The following is an 18,522-nucleotide window of genomic DNA, read 5'->3' on the forward strand; positions in this document are numbered from 1 at the left end:
TCTTTTGTGGCATTCTTTGCTTCTAGTTCTGTGTCATAATTTGCATCGATTCTTACACCATCTATGGTGTCTGATTTAGTGCCTTTTTTTACGTCCAGTTTGTGCCAATTTTTTCATTTGGTCGTATGCCATTTTTTGCTTCTAATTTTGTACTTATTTTTACATCTATTTTTGTGCCAGTTTTTCTGTCTTTTTTTACACCATTTTTTCCATCCAATTTTGCACCATATGTTGAATCTGATTTAGTGCCAAATTTTTCATGCATTTTTGCACCATTTTTTGCATCTACTTTTGTGTTTTATTTATCTCCCTTTTTTGCATCCTCTTTTGCACCATATTTTGCATTTAATTTTGCATCATTTGTTTCATCCAATTTAGCATCATTTTTAACACCATTTCTTGCATCCAATTTTGCATCCTTTTGAGCATCTAAATTTGCATCCTATGTTGAACCATATGTTGCATCCACCTTTGCATCCCATTTTGTGTCTATTGTTACGTTCAATTTTGAGCCATTTTTTTCATCTACTTTTGCATTTGTTTTTGCACCAAGTTTTGAATGATTTGTTGCACCTCATTTTACATCCAATGTTGCATCTCAATTTACATCCAAATTTGAGCCATTTTTATGCCCATTTTGCACCATTTTTCTTCTTTTTTGTCCAATTTTGCACCATTTTTTATGTCCAAATTTGCATCCTTTTTGGTATCTAATTTTTCATCCTTTTTGGCTTCCAAATTTGCATCATTTTTTCTGCCACATTTTGTGTCCACATTTGCATCTCATTTTGCACCTAGATTTTAGTTTGAATTTTCATCTAGTTATGCATCATTTTTGACATCCTTGGTTTCACCCTTTTTTAGTCCCATTTTGCATCTTGTTTTGTGTCTTTTCTTACATCCTTTTTTCATCCTAATTTTACACCATTCTTTGAATACTCATTTTGGTGTCCATTTTTGCATCCTTGTTTGTGCCCAATTTGGTATCCTTTCATATGCCCTATTTTGTTCCTTTCTTTGTGTCTAGTGTTGCACCATTTTTTAATTTTACTTTAAAACCCTTTTTGTGTCATTGTTTGCATCTTGTTTTGATGGCTAGTTTAACATCCAATTCTACTCCCAATTTTTCATCCATTGTTAAATCCACTTTTGGCTTCCTGTTTAGAGTTTTACTTTTATTTCCATTTATGACCCCCTCTATGGGTTCATTTTACTAAGTTCATTTACATAGTGAAATATATTAAAGTTTCTAAATATCATTTTACTGTAGAATTTAATGCACAGTTAGATGAAAATAAAACCCTCTCAGCTTATCCCAGAAACTTAGGACAAACCAATTAAGTGAAAGGTTGTTCTAAGGCTTAGGATTCTTCGTAGATCAATATGTAGAGTATAGATTTAGAAAAAGAAAATGAATCCTTGTGAGTCCTCGCATGCATGTCTTCTTGGAGTTTTTAGTATAGCTAGGAAGTGCTCCTAGCTAGCTCCAAAGCTTTGTCCTACACATAAGAGAGAGAATAAAGCAACCTTCACAGCATAATACCTTAATAATTGAAACTATCAAAAACATATAAATATTATTGATTAAATAAATACAAACCAAAATTCCATACATCCATTAGTTAAATAGAAGAAGTAAAAAATGAATAGAAACATATGGAAGGAAGAACAACTGATCTATATGAATAAAGAAGTTGGAGGAAAGTTACAACAATCAGAGGTAGCTACAACAACACCTTCCCCAACTCATAGCTCCAAAACTCTCCCTCTCAAAATAGATCTCAGCAGCGTGACAGTACAAGAATTCCCATGATTTTTTCAATGGCCAAGCCTCCAATATATAGGAAAGTGAAGGCTATGAAGATTTCCCAAATTCCTCCTTAGTTCAATTTGGGAAAAATATTTTGGGTGAATAATGTTTCCTCATATAAAAATGGCCTTTTCCACTTTTTAGATGCTTTTGTTCTTAGGAAAAAGCTTCCCGATGCTTTATGGCTATTTCCCGCCTTTGTATGCTTTTATTTTTTAGGAAAAAGCTAAAGATGAGGATAAAGAGATCACATTCCACCATATGAGTTTCTGAAAGTGAACAAGAGTGTCAAATTCAAATTCTAGTTTGCTTATGTTTTAGTTTTTTTTTTTAATATATATTTAGTTTTAGTATTTTTTTATTTTCTAAAAAAATATATTTAGTTTTTGGTATTTTTTTGTATAAGAAAACTTATATTTTGTTTTTATAAAAATGGATTTTAAACATTCCATTCATGCTAAATTTGTGATTTTATGATAGGAGTTTAAATTATATACAAAAAAGTAACTCAATGCCATGTGTTGTGTCGCTGAGATGGGTGTTATACATCTCTTCCTTGCTAAGTTATAGAATGTGCTTGGGTTTTCTTAATGCAATAAAACTAATTATGTTCTTCATGATATCTTGAAATGTTCATCTTGACCCAGGCTAATAAAACAATAAAGTTAAAATAGGTTTTCCTTTGTCCTTTGTAGATCTTTGTCCCCATTAATCTTGATCTTAATAGATTAATTGTCTTATGGTGGCCTTGAGTGGTCACTTCCATTAGTTGCATGCTTTATATTTTTCTATTAGTGACATTTTTTAGGCTTGATAATATGTTATTTAATTTATCAAAATGTGTTATTGTCCATATTATTGTTAAATATGTTGGTTTTTTAGCATGTTTTAGCAAAACGTTCCCAAAATGTTTATAGATTGTATTTTATAATGCAATGATTCATTGCTTGATGAAATTGTTTTGGATATTTTTTTTAATGATTCATTGATTGATGAAATTGTTATGGATATTTTTTTTAGTATATTAAATTGTATGTGATAAAGTCAAAATTCACCTCTTTTTTAGATTTTCATTGGTCAATTTCCCTTAAGGCCATCAAGTTCACCATTCGGTCCCAGGCTAAGGAAATATAGGAGTCATGAAGTGGAATTGTCCAAGCACTTAAATCTTGAGACATGTTTTTTTTAGTCACATTATACTTTCTTTCTATGTAAATTATCAATGAAAATAGTCTCATGGAACATGAGGGGTCTCAATAGTAAAGGAAAAGAAAGAATCCTAAAAGAAAAATGGTACGCAAAGCACCCATCAATAATGTTGATATAAGAAGCAAAAATATTAAGTGAGGTTCTACCTCATATACTTAGAAAATGGGGGAGGAATTTCCAAGTAGTAGCGATTGATGCTTAGAGATACTTGAGGGGAATGGTTATTATTTGAAATGATCAAGACATCAAGGTTACCAATGTGTTTACCTCTTTTCGCATTATGACAATACAATTTTAGTTAATTGACATCGAGGACTACTACCATGTATCCAATGTCTATGACTCCAATATCGCAAATGGAAAACCTCTATTTCTCAATTCTATTTCTAGCACAAGTAATTTATACTCCCCATCTCCATGGATTATTGGGAGTGACTTCAATATTATCAAGTGTCTCGAGGAAAAGAAAGGATGAATCGCAATGTTTAACAAGATATTTTGTAAACTATACCATTAAAGCCATAAAGTAGTCTCCATTAAAGTTGTCAAGCAATGAGTCTCCAACCCACACATGTGGATCAATGAGATGTAATACATGTGTGTGTGGTGACTAACTTAATACACCGCTCTAATAACTCCACAAACTTATGTATTTCACTCCGTCACATAAACTGACAGCAGTGTGACATAAGTAAACCAAGAGTAGACATGAAAGCCTTAGGCAACAAACATTCCCTAGATCCTCAATTAGGTTCTTAAATGATAAAATGAAAATGCAAGGAGAAAAGAGGAATTCATGATTTAACCATCACAAACATATGATCAAGTGTGACTAGGAGTGTATATATTCATATATTTTCCAAAGAGGGAGTGAATACATGAGTTACCATTCATTGGCCCTTATTTTTCTTTCTTTTTCATTTTCTTAAATATAGGACTTAGGGAATAAGGTTTTCATAAGTTTAGCACAACTCATAGATATAAGATTTACATGAATTTTCACTTCAACCTTAGAGTTTAGACTTAGATAAACCAATATAGTGTATCTTTAATGATTTTGGCTTTCACTTTTTGATTTTATTTCATCAAAAATGACAAAAGGGGAAATATTTTTCCACAAATATATGAATGCTTAATCATAAAGGCGTCACGTGATGAAAACAAATTAATGATGTTATTCTCTATGAAAATGATGGGTATTCTTGAGAAAATCTTATGCTTGTGGATGTCTCCTCTCTGGTTGAGAGGGAGTGAGGGTAGACACCATGTTATCCATGTGTCATGTACTATGGCCAGGACTAACAATCGTAAGCTTAGTAAAGACACTAGTAGGGAGAATGGTGGATTGGATAAACATCTGGGACCAATATTTGTCAGGCCAGCCAGTAAATCCTCAAAGAAAAATTGATTCGTATGTATTATTCCTTCAGGTTGGTCTTTATTATATACATGAGGGAGACTATTCACTTCATCTCCCAATGACTGGTCATGTTTCTTATTATTTATTTACATTGATTTTATTTATTCACCCAATCCTGATGATTAGGTGTCAACATTCCCCCCCTTAATCTGAAGGGATGTTGGTGAGTCCAAGCATCATTTTGAATCGTTCAAGCTTTTCTCTTCCAAGTGCTTTGGTGAAGATGTCGGCAATTTTCTCATTGGTTGAACAATGACAAAGATGGATTGTTTTGGCCTCAACATGATGTTGAATCAGATGATATTTGGTATTGATGTGCTTCGTTCGATCATGGAACTTTGGGTTCTTAGCCAACTTTATTGCAGAGGTATTTTCAATCATGAGTGGAGTTGATTGTACTTATCTTACCTGCAAATCTTCAAGAATTTTCCTGAGCCACACAATTTCTTTTGTTGCTTCAACTGCTGCCATGTATTCTACTTCTGTTGTGGAATCTACTGGAACTGATTGTTTGTGTGATCTCCAAGAGACAGCTCCTGATCCAAGACCCATAGCATATCTTGAAGTAGATACCCCAGTTTCCTTGTCTCCATCAAAGTCTGAATCAAAGTATCCAATCAAGCTGAAGTCGTCCACCTATGTATACTTGATTCCAAAGTCTTGAGTTCCCTTAAAGTACCTTAGAACTCTTTTTGCAGCAGACTAGTGTCCCTCACAAGGCTTTTGCATAAACCTGGAGATGATTCCAACAGCAAACAAAATGTCTGGTCTGGTAGTATTTAGGTAGTTGAGACTTCCTACAAGCTGTCTATACTTTGTTGTATCCTCAAATTCTTTTCCTTCAATAGATGTGAACTTTAAGTTTTGTTCCATTGGAGTAGTAAGAGGATTTCATTCTATCATGCCAAACCTGTTCAACAGATCTCCAATGTATTTCTTTTGAGAAAGAAATATGGACTTCGGATGTTGGGTTACTTCAATACCAAGATAGTAATGAACATAGCCCAAATCAGTCATTTCAAAACTTTTCCCCAATTCCTTCTTTATGGATGCAATGTAGCTTTCATTGTTCCCTGTTGTCAAAATATCATCTACATATACCACAAGATATACAACTATTTTGACAACTTTCTTGACAAATAAAGCTGCATCATCAAGATCATAATGTTTGAAATTGAGTTTTAGAAGATGCTCAGTTAGTTTTTCATACCAAGCTCGCGGTGCTTGTTTGAGGCCATACAAGGAATTCACAAGTTTGCATACTTTATGTTCATGTCTTTTCACAGCAAATCCTTCAAGTTGGGACATAAAAACATTCTCTTTTAGATCTCCATTCAAGAAAATAGTTTTTAATCCATTTGATGGACTTTCCAACCGTTCTGAGTTGCTAGGGAAAAGAGTGTCTGGATGGTAGCCCATTTTGCTGTGAGGGAAAAATTCTCCTCATAATCGACCCCTTCCTTCTTTGCAAAACCTTTTGCCACAAGCCTAGCTTTGTGCTTGTCAAGCGAGCCATCAGCTTTATACTTGTTCTTGTAGACTCACTTGCAGCCAATTGGTTTGGTTCCTAATGGAGGATCAACCAGCTTCCAAGTGTCATTCTTTATGAGGGCATCATACTCCTTTTGCATCGCTTCTTTCCATTCATCATGAGAAGAAGCTTCTTTGAAGGAAGTTGGTTCAAAATCTGTAGACAAGTTCAATTCACAATCATAAGAAACATCCATATCAACAGGTGAATTAGAGTCATCTACATCACCTCCATTTTTCTGGTTTGAATTTCTAGTTATTGCCTTTCCAACCTCATCAGGATGAACACTTTCAAGTGTCTTTGTTAGCCACTTTGGGGGACCTTTCTCAAATGGTCCAGGCTGCTCCATTTATTGAGTTAGGACTGAATCAAGATTGAGTCTTCCAATTCTATCAATCACATCACTTAAAGCATCATTCGTTGTTGGAGTTTCATGCGGGGGAGAGTGTTCTTTAGAAGAAGATTCCACATGTTGATCTAGTATAGGAATCCCCCCTTCAAGATGTGGAATCTGATTATAAAATTCTTGAAATGATTCTGCTTTTGCAAATCTATCCAAGCAATCAAGTTGTCGCTCAACAACATTGTCAGTTTTGGATGATTCAAGAAAAATTACATCTCTAGATACAACAAACTTTTTATTTACTTCATCATATAGACGATATGATTTGGAGGTGTTTGAATACCCCAGGAAGATACACTTACAACTTCTTGCACCAAGTTTGTTTCTATGTACCTTTGGTATCAAGGCATAACAGGTGGAACCAAAGACCCTGAGATGCTTTACCAAAGGAACATGTCCATACCACATTTCATATGGAGTCTTTTTTCTGATAGCATTAGATGGACATCTATTCTTTATATATGCAGCACATAGAACAACATCAGCCCAAAACATTATCTTTACATTTTTGAAGAAGTGCATGGATCGTACCATATTTAATATTGTCCTATTCATTCTTTCAGCTACACCATTCTGTTGGGGATTATAAGGCACAGTTGTTTGATGTTTGATTCCGTGTTGGCGAAGATAGTTTTCAAATTCATTTGATGTGTATTCTTTTCCAATATCAGTGCGAATAGACCCAATATGAGATTGTGCATCATTTTCAATCCATCTATGAAAGTTCTTGAATGTTTGAAAAGCATCAGATTTGTTCTTCAATAAATAAACCCAACACATTCTAGTGTAGTCATAAATAAATGTCATCATATATTTATTTCCATTTGCAGAAGGAACAGGAATTGTACCACATAAATCTGAATGAATGAGTTCAAGTTTTCTATGTGCTCTTGAATGTGAATCATGAAAAGATTTTTTGCTATGCTTTCCTAGAATGCAAGCATTACATTGCTTAAGTTTCCTAAGACTTGTAGGCAAACCAACAACACCATTTTTTTTCAACAAGCAGAGGTTGTCATAGTTCAAATGTCCAAATCTAGCATGCCATAATAAACTTGATGGAACTGTACCTTCTTCATAATGAGAATTATATGAGAAATGTTTTGCATGAGCAGAGGTTCCTTGCAGCTTGAGAAGTCTTTCTTCTTCTATTCCCCTCATGACAAGTGAGTGGTCAAATGCTTTTCTTACCTCAAGCTTGCCATCAAACATATGAATGGAATGACCTTGCTAGCAGATGTGGACCAAGGACAACAAGTTTCTCTTGAGCTGTGGAAGATAGAGAACATGATGCAGAAGAAAGTTTGGAAGACCAGGCAATTGAAGCCTGATTGTGCCAAGCCCTGATGGCTTGATTTTTTATTGGTTTGCAAAGTATACTGCTCCATCAACATTGTCAGTAAATTCTTCAAAAAAATATTTTCTATGAGTCATGTGGCAGGTTGCTCCTGAATCAAGTAACCAATAATTTTTCCAAGAAGCAAGTGAAGTATTAAATAAATCTTCATTTACTCCAATATTACATTGTGCCACAACATAGTGAGCGGATTCAGGTGCTTTACCTTTCTCTATATCATCAGTTTTACCTTTCTGTTGGTTTCTTTGTTGCTCAATTTTGTCCCATGGTAGCTTGCATGTAGAGGCATCATGTGATCCTTTTGCAGTGTATGCAGTGCAAATCTGCCTTTTCTCCTTGACAGTGTCTGCCCCCCTGCCTCTGAAATATCTTCCTCTTCCTCTTCGACCACCTCTTCCTCTTGAAGAATCTTGAGCAGGATGCTTTTCTTTATGAGCAAGGCACACAACATCTTCAGAAGATTCAGGGGTTGTCTTCTTTGCAAAATCTTTCTCTCTTTCAGCAAACATTTTCACAAGAGAGTCAAAGGTGATATCTTTGAGATTCCATTTGCTTGCAATGACTCAAGATAATTGGAGTAAGTAGGATAAAGTGCGTTGAGAAAAGCTATAAGAGGAATATCCAATTCAACCTTAGTGCATTTGATATCATGCATTATAGACTTTACTTCAGATGCAAGAGTTAGAGGATCATTATTTTGCAGTTCAAGAGTGAAGAGTTTAATCATGAGTTGAACAACTTCAAGTGCAGAATGTGAGTCATAGAGTTCTTTCAGCTTTTGTAAGGCTTCAAAAGCAGTTGAAAATGGCGAAATATGGCGACTCACCTCTTCATTTACAGATGTTGTGATTAATGTGTAAGCTTTGCTGTTCTTGTTTTCCCAAATGACGAGCTCTTTGTCTACTGCACAGTCTGTTCAGTCAGTTTCCTGCCTATATTCTGCCTGGTTGCCTGAAACCTGCTCTAGGTAGTGTCATATACGTTTTTGATATTGTATGCATTTTTTTAAATTTGTTGACCCGCTGTCATATGCGTTTTTCACATCTCCACCCTCTGTCCCTCTGTCAAGAGACATGGTCTGACTTGGTGTGAATGTTGAACGCTGGTGCTCTTCATTTTTATTTTTGATGTAGAAAAGCGTAACCGCAACTGGCAGTCCAAGTTTATGGTGAACTGCTGAAAGTTTCTTCTCACGTCCTACAAAATCCTGCACTTTCTGGGTGTCACCTAAGTCTACCACGTCTATGGTATCACACCTTCTGGAATCACACCTTTGTAAAATATTTTAAAGTACATAGTCTGTTGGGTTTTCCATACTCAAGCGTTACAGCATACCACACATCATCCAGGAAATCTGGAAACTTTCCTGAGAAGAAACTACTTATGGTATTTCACACCCTCAGCTTCTCACGCTGTATTGGAGACCTGAGCTCACGTGCATCAGAGAAATAAGTGGTCGGTGAATTGTTGACAGTGTCCATCCTGGTTGATTGGCGAAAGGATCATGAATATCTGAGTTAAGTAATGATGCACATGAGGTATCTGAATAGTAATGCACGCCTAAGTCTGTTGCGTGAATGATGCTGGTATATATGTTGAAGTTTTTTGGCATACATGTTGAAGTTTTTGGCATATAACGTTGGCATATACTTTGAAGTTTTTGGTATATACGTTGAAGTCTTTTTGGCATATAAAATGTGTTAAAAGCCATGCGTTGAATGTACTATTGAACGTTGTTTAACACATGGCATTATATTGAGCCATTTTTTGGTACGCTGTACATGGTGGGCGTTGAATATTGAACTGTTTTGGTACACGACGCCACTCTGATGAAGCGTTGTCCTATAATGTATATGTGAGTTGAGCCCTGATGTTGTGCATGTTTTAAAATCGCCTTTGTGTGTTAAAATTTTTTTGAAGGGCTGCACTGGGTGATCAATGTAAAAAAAAAAACTGATATATAGTTTGAATAGTGCCGATATATATGTCTTGGGTATTGACATTTGATGTCAGTTGAGTTTGTTGTCCAGTCATATCAGAACTATTTTTTTTCCCATTAAGAGTAAAAGTTTTGCAGCAGAAGTTTTTTTGTTACAGTATGCATTCAATCATATCCATCGTGGGAATAGTTCTCACTGGCAAGGAGAACTATCTTGAGTGGTCCCGGATGATAAAACACACTCTCATTTTCAATGAGTTGTGGAAAGGAGTGTGTGTTGGAGACGGAGACAAAGAGCCAGAACAACCTACCTTAGACAAAGAGCTCGTCATTTGGGAAAACAATAACAAAAAAGCTTACGCATTAATCGCAACATCTGTAAATGAAGAGGTGAGTCGCCATATTTCGCCATTTTCAACTACTTTTGAAGCCTTACAAAAGCTGAAAGAACTCTATGACTCACATTCTGCACTTGAAGTTGTTCAAATCATGATTAGGTGTCAACAATATTCTTTGAGAATTTGGAATATTGTTGACACCCAATCTTGATGATTAGGTGTCAACAATATTCTTTGAGAATTTGGACTTTGACTAGGACTAATCACCATAAGTCAAGTACATTAATCCAAGATAAGAATAGTCATGAGGATTGACATTTCCTAGTGTCAAATATTATGATAGTGGATTAGGAAATGATCATGTGAGGACATACCTGGTGAACATCCTGGTGGGGTAAGTGCCTAGAGAGGCAGTGGTGTCCAAATTTATGCCTCCCAACATTGTGCTCTAATCTAATGGAGAGATAAACTTGTTAGTCAAGGCCTTACTATTTTGACAATGTTGGCTATGATGATGTAAATCATCATTGATGCTTATCAATCCAAATCCCTTCTTATATGAATATTTCAAGTTGAGAGTACTTTTTTGTCTCATTGTGAGTACCTCCCTAGTTTAGAGGGAGGGTCATCATCTTCATTATCGCCATCATCACCACCATAAATGTCATCATTATTGTCATTATTTCATTATTGTCATAATCACCATTCATGTCTTCATCATCATCATCATCATGATGACTATCGATATTGTCATCAATTGTTCATAATTATAGGCATCATAAGAAATATCATCGACCTAAAAAATGTTACAAGTGCTCGAAAAGGGTTGTTAGGACACATGATATATGCAAGAAAAATAACAACTTTATTTTTTAGAGATGATTGATGATCATCATCATTACTACCATTATCATCGTCATTTTAATTGTCGTCATCCCCATCATCATAACTAATATAATTTTTATCATAATTTTTTTCATCTTCATCATGAACATCATAATCATCATTCATGCCATTATTGTTCTTGATGATGACCAAGATGAAAATAATGATAATGATGATCCGATGATGATGACTTGGAAGATGACGCCAAAGATAATTATTATGATTTTGACCATGACAACATTTAAAAATTGGGAAGAATGGCGAAGGTCATTAGCATCATCATCATCATTGTCATTGTAACTCCCATCGTCTTTGTCATCATTTTCATTATCATAACAATCACAATTCATGTCATCGTCATCATCTTCATTATCATCATCGTTATAATTATTGACATTGTCATCAGTTGTTCATAATTTTCAATGTCATAAGAAATATCATCAATGCAAAAAATATGATGTGTTGGAAAAGGGATGCAAAAGTGAAGAAAAAAAATGGGGGTAAAAATAGACGTAAATTTGGATGAAGAGTGGACACAACATAAGTAGATGCAGAACAAGATAGAAAAATTGACACAAAAGTGGATGAAAAATTATATGCAATAGTTGATGCAAACTTGAACACAAAATAGGATTCAAACATGGATGAAAAAGTGGAAGAAAACATGGGCACAATAGTAGGCATAAAACTTAGCATGAATTGTGGTGAAACAAATGTGGATACTACAATGAATGTTAAAAAAAAAAAGGACACAAACTTGAATGCAAAAAGGAGGAAAAATTGGATGAAAAATGGATGTAAACATGTGCCAAACATGGGTGCAATAGTGAACACAAAATTAGTTGCAAAATTGGACGAATCAAAAGTGGATGTAAAAGTAGATTCGAAATGGGATGCAAAAAACATAAACAATATTTGATGCAAACTTGGACACAAAAGAGGATGCAAATGTGGATGTAATAGTGGAAGAAAATGTGGGTTGCAATGATAGGCATAAGATATGGAACAAATCATAGCACAAAAAAAGTGGATGAGAAAGTGGATGTAATAATAGACAACAAAAAAAAGATGCAAACTTAGATGCAAGACAAGATGCTATAAGGGATGTAAAAGTGGATGCAAATACGGGTGCAACATGAGAAACAAAATTGGATGCAATGAAAGTACATGAAAAAGAAGATACAAAATGAGATGCAAAACCCGACACAAAAGTGGATGCAAAAATAGATGCAATGTTTTATGCAAAATAGGATGTGAAGATGGATGCAAAATTAGAAGAAAACATGGGTACAACAGTGAGTACAAAACATGGCACAAATTGTGTCACAACAAAAGTGGATGTAATGATAGATTCTAAAAAAAAGCAAATGAAGATGAAAAATAGGATGCAAAAAGGGATGTAAAAGTGGGCGTAAACATGGGTGCAACAATGGATGTAAGATGTGATGCAAAAGTTGATGCAACAAAATTCTATGAAAAAGTAGATGCAATACAAGACACAAAACCTGATGCAAATCTTGACACAAAAGTGGATATAAAAAGGGATTAAAAATAGATGTAAAAGTCTATGAAAACCTATATGTATATGAGGATGCAATCGTGGATACAAATTTAGAAACAAAAAATGGTGCAAAGGGAGGTGTCAAACTAGGTGCAAATTGTGGCAAAAGAAAAATGGATGCAATAGTGGACACAATAACAGATGAAAAAGAGGATGTAAATATGGATTCAAAACAAGATGTAAAAGTCAATGCAACAAAAGTAGATGCAAAATTAGATGCAAAAACTAGACACAAACCTCGATGCAAAACTTGGAACAAAGGGGATGCAAAAAATATGCAAAAATGGATGCAAAAAATGATTTAAAAAATGATGCAAAAGAGGATGCAAGAGATGATGCAAAAGTTGATGCAAGTGTAGGCACAAAAAGTGGATGCAATAGAGGATGCAAAAGATGGTGAAATAAAATTAGGTGCCAAACTTGATGGAAAACATGGTGCAAAGGATGGCACAAAACTTGGCATAAAACGTGGCATAAAACTAGGTGTAAAATTTGGTACAAAACCTATTACAATACCTAGTGCTAAACTTGATGTAAGACTTGGTACAAAACTCGGTGAAAACTTTGCATCAAGTTTTGCACCATATTTGATAAATGGACACAAATAGTGCCAAAAATGGTCTGTAGACGCAAAAAAGGAAGCAAAAAGGGATGCTAATCACAGGGTTTTGTTGTAGTGAGTGAACAAATGTTTGGAAGGATATATTCATTACTTTGTATCTGATAAACAAACACAATGGGTCAAGTGGTTACCTCTAGTTGGATTGTGGTATAAGACTTCCTTCCATAGTGTAGCAAAAATGACCTCATTTATGGATATCATACACCATCCATCGCATCATATTTAAGAGAAAATTCTAAGGTTCAAGCAGTGGAAGATCAGATCGAGCATTAACAACAAGTTTTCCAACTCTTAAAGGATAACCTCACTCTCATGCATAATCAAATGAAGCAACATGTAGATCAACATCATAGTGAAAGAAGTTTTGATGTAGGCGACTGGGTATTTTTACGGCTACAACCATACAAACAAATATCCCTCAAGCAAGCTAAGAAGGATAATAAATTATCACCCAAGTACTATGGTACTTACAAGGTGTTGCAAAATATTGGTACTATGGCATACAACTTGGAGCTTCCTTCATCTTCCAGAGTACACCAGATTTTCCATGTTTCATGCTTAAATAAGGTTATCAGTGACACTATCCCAATTTAAAATAGTGTTTCCAAAACCTAATGTAGAAGTAAAAATCATATTTGAGCCTGAAATAGTCAAAGAAAGAATAACCCGACAACGACAAAATCAATTGATTTTAGAGTATCTCATTAAGTGGAAGAACTTACCTACTGAAAATTCCACATGGGGGGATGAGAATTTTATACAAAAGCATCCAAAACTACTCAAGCGTTGAAGAAAACACTTTTTTGAAGGAGAGGGGCATATTAGGTCCCTATAATAGTAGTGTATTCCCCTTATTTTTATTGTTAGCGTAGCCCCCTATTGTTATTGTTGTGCCCATATATTTGCCATGTTGTTATTGGTGCGCCCCATAAAAGCCCACTATTCTTATTGTTATGCCCTTACATTATTATAGTTATGTAGCCTCTGATTATATTGTGACCCCTTAGACTCCTCTACATACCAAGGAGGTTTTATCATTTGTATCGTCCAAGAATTGTTCATTTATGTGATGAAAAGTAAGTTTCCCCCTCAAAGAGGTTATTTCTTAAGTCGTTGATCTATCTATTTTTCTATTTTGTGAACTAGTTGCATAACAGAAATGGCATTAACTTGAGAGTTGGGAAAACCCTGCTACAAAAAAGATTATCCCCTATTTGTTGTATTTGCATCCAAAGCACTAATATAAGGGGGTTTCTAATAAATATCATAGTCCTGAAGCAAAAGTTCTTCCAAAAACAAGGAGGTGACTCAAGACATTAGGGTTTCCATCATGATAAAAAATTCCCCATTATTGATAAAATTAATAAAATAATGATGATAAGATATGATTTATTATATTTAATTAAAATTTTATATTAATAAAAGTTGTTTATTTTTATCAAGGAAATGTTTGAATTGAAGAACAATCAACCCACCAAGCTAATAAAATATTATTGAACCTCCACACCTTTATGCATAGTTAATATTCTCATAGGCCCTTCCTTTATAAAGAAATAAATTGTTAGAAGGTCCACTCCAAGTATAGTATATCTAGTAAGATCCAATATAATCATTGGGAAAATATGACTCCCCTTTCATTTAGATGAAAGTATACCCATTGGAGGAGGAAATTATTAGGCTTCTTGGTGAGTTAGCTTGAGCTCACGCCCTCAACCAAAAAATCAACTTGGACATGCTATGTAGTGTGACATCAAGATAGATAACATCTCTACATAGTAGAAAAAGAAGCATATAATATACATAAGTAACCTTAAAATGTTTAAATGTTCATGTAACTTCATCCCTAACAAATGTCATTTATAGTGAAGCAGTGTCATAGAGTCGGCTCATATAAGAAAGGCTCCTTCACACCTAATATATTGTCATTTTCCATAGAAGGATCATCTTTCTTCTAAACCTATGGGACATTACCTTTCTTACAAGAACAAGAGGGATTAGCCTCTCTTACCTTCTTTTATTGGCAATTTTTCCTTTTAGTATTTGAAGATGTAGTATATCTCCTAACACCCAATATGTCAATTTCCTCTAGATAATATATACCTCCTTAAAGAAATGAAATGTTTTTGAATATATGCATGGGATCTAGTAAGTGCTAAATCTTAAATTTCTCTCGATATGAAAATTCATAAAATATCAAAATTCTCTTGATCCCAATGAGTGTTTTCTTGACATAGGTGTCAAAAAATATAGAATTACCAAACATAGGTTCTCCATTTGAATAGAACAATTGTACAATTTGTTTTTCCTTCCCTATGTTATATTCCCTAATCGAGTATGTTGGTAACAATATATCATGTCTTAGTGCTCTTTAGTTTATCATTGAAAGTTAGATGCAAATCTTTCTATAACGATGGCCTATGGGAGGAATACAATTAATTCGTTGTACCATAGTTATCATCTGATCACCTAGCCTTAATAGAAGGCTCACAACATTTACAATCATGATATCTTTTGTTATAAGAATTTTTATGTGTATAAGTGTGTCAAATAATGTTGCACATATAAACAATCGATCAAAATGCTTACTAGACCAAACTCTTAGGCCTAGATAATTATGTGTGATTTATGCACATACATAATACAATGTAAAATATTTAAATATTGGAGTAGGTCTTGATACATCAGACATGTATGCCTTTCCATACTTGCTTCAATTTATGATTAGTGGTTAGACGAAGTGATCACTTCCCTTCATTTGTATTATGCCATTGACTATAAGAGCTAAGATAGGATACTCCTTCTTAATAGACAATGATGGGGGGGTATTTATATTCGATCATTGCCACTGGAGTTGGTGTTCCTAGGGAATATAGCGTAATCTCTTAGATGACTATGCTCAATTGATGTCTTCATATTTCATCCTTGAATTTATTGGGCCATGTATCCTCTATATGCTTCATGGCTATTGAATTTGATGGTATCCATATAACTCATGGTTCACTCTATATGAGGCATGCCACCCCCACAACATCACTAGTTATTTACAACAAAAGAGTGAGTCTTTGAATCCATGGGATTATAAACATGTGCCTTAATATCTTGTCGGGAGGGCCCTATGACTTTTCCTCATTTCCTGATTTTTATACCTATAATGCCCACATTCTGACATATCTATTTATTGTCATATTTGTTAATATATAAGATGCAATCATCTAGACAAAGGTAATACAATATGCATTCAACACTCAATTTTTTAGAATTTGATTTTTTAGAATTTAATTAGACACATAATGGAGTGAGAGCCATATGCATGTGATATATAGATATATATATATATATAGATATAGATAGATATATCAGTCATCATCGTAAGTTTAATTATTAAAATATTAAATTTTAAATCATTGATCTTAGTAAATGTAATATGAATTTCTTTCCAAACGCAACACTAAATACCCGCGTGTGTCAATTGATAGGAAAAGACAGAAGGGAACTTCAAAGAAATTTACATGATGGGCCGAAACCACGAAAATTTCTGGATCCTGACAATGAAATATGAAACTATAATTTCATAATTCCAATCTTTCTTTCCCATCTAAGACAATCCATACAGGCAACTTACAACCATCATGACGTTTTGCTCCAGCGATTTGTCTTGTCCCTGCACGTCGCTGAGATTTGATTCAACGCAACTTTGAAAAATTGGGTTTTTTGGTTTATTTTCTTGTTTAATTGTCTAATCACAAGTTTAAGTTATGAATGGTGAATTTCAAGTTATTGGAAATTATTATCGAGTTTGGACCCCTTGAAAAGAAAATGCATGTGATTTTTCTAATGTTTGACTTTGCACTCTCATCAGGCTTACGATTTTCCCGGAAAGATTCACAATAAGAAAGTTAGGAACAGTCCGGGCAAAATGTTTATTATGGAGTTTTAAATTGCTCACCCCTTTTACATTAATAGGTACTTCATCATTTAATGGGTTGGGCATAATTGGGACACGCCTAGTAGTAGAATATACATACTCGTATTTGTTTTGTGGTACTTCATCATTTAATGGTTTGGGTATAATTCGGACACGCCTAGTACCAGAATATACGTACTTGTATTTGTTTTGTGGGACGTAAATGCGATGATTGAGAGGTTTTCTAAAGTCTAAATCAAATATTTATTAGCAATTATTTTTAATATTTATTAGCAATTATTTTTAAAGGTGTAAAGTACATTGGAAAAATATAAATTTGGGGAGATTATCTTGTTATGAATAGAATCACCACTGAACACATGAGCATAAGGTTCGCCAAACTCTCAAATATATCAATTTTTTTTTCTATTCTTTGTCATGTCATGTCCCAAAAGGCGCAAAGTTACACCGAAGGAATAAAATATTGGAGAAGATCATCTTGAAAAACTAAATCACTAAATATAAAATCTCTCATTTCTAAATACAATAAATATTATAAAAAGATTAAATGGGTCAATTTTCACACCGGTGCTTTTATGAACCAGGTCAATACAACTCACAAGACAACTTCAAAGAGCTAGACAAAAAGTTGACTAGGCAAAGATTGTCCAGGAGATGTTGGAGCCACTCTTGAGTCTCCAAATGATTATTAGAGATATCACAAGCTTGCCCATGTACAACACTTCTCTTCTTGAAAAAAGGACTGATGCATCAAATGCCATGTCAATTCAAGTAGGCACCTTTGATATGAAGGTCATGAATGTTGTTTCAAAGGATTTTGATTAGAGTAATTCCAAGGATGTCTACGGGGTGTTGGTCTATTATCCTAGAATCAAAGGGGAGGGTTGGGATTACTTTGATTTTGTCAGGAATGCACACACTAATGGTGTTAAGGTTATCATGGCCACATCTATTAGCTTTGACAATATCGAACTCTTTGGGAGAGTTTAGAGAAGATATGACTTTTGGATATTCTTAAAGGTTTGGGGTTTTGATGGAATTTGGAGGGCCTCATGTCGCTTTTCTAGATACTTCGCAAAACTATAAGCGAATCATGCCCAATAGGATTATACGAGTGAGTGTTGATTTAAGTGATAAGGAAAATCTTCAGATCTCGTGTGTGAGACTGCTTCCCAGCTGACTTCTTCAGGTGTTCTTGGAAAGTTCTACGCTAACCAGGTCAGAGTAATCTAATTCTAAACTCATAGACAAGTCAGACATCAAATTGGTGTATGTGACCTCGTTTGTAGGAAAAGAGATTGCCTATGTGGAATAATTAGACTACTAAACCCTACTAGACTTTATAGAGATATATACACACCTTACCCTGTTGGGTTTGAAGCTGCAACATTTTAAGAGGAAAGACATGTTCTTTAAACAATAGACCCACTCAAGTTGTAATATAAAATTCTTTGTATATGCTAGACACCAAATTGGTAAACGAAAACCCATTGTTTATGCAACAAGGGACCTCTTCCTAACA

This window comes from Pinus tabuliformis, chromosome 9 (assembly GCF_031772625.1).
Source record: "Pinus tabuliformis cultivar Carrire ecotype Pingquan chromosome 9, CPIR1, whole genome shotgun sequence".
Classification (NCBI taxonomy): Eukaryota; Viridiplantae; Streptophyta; class Pinopsida; order Pinales; family Pinaceae; genus Pinus; species Pinus tabuliformis.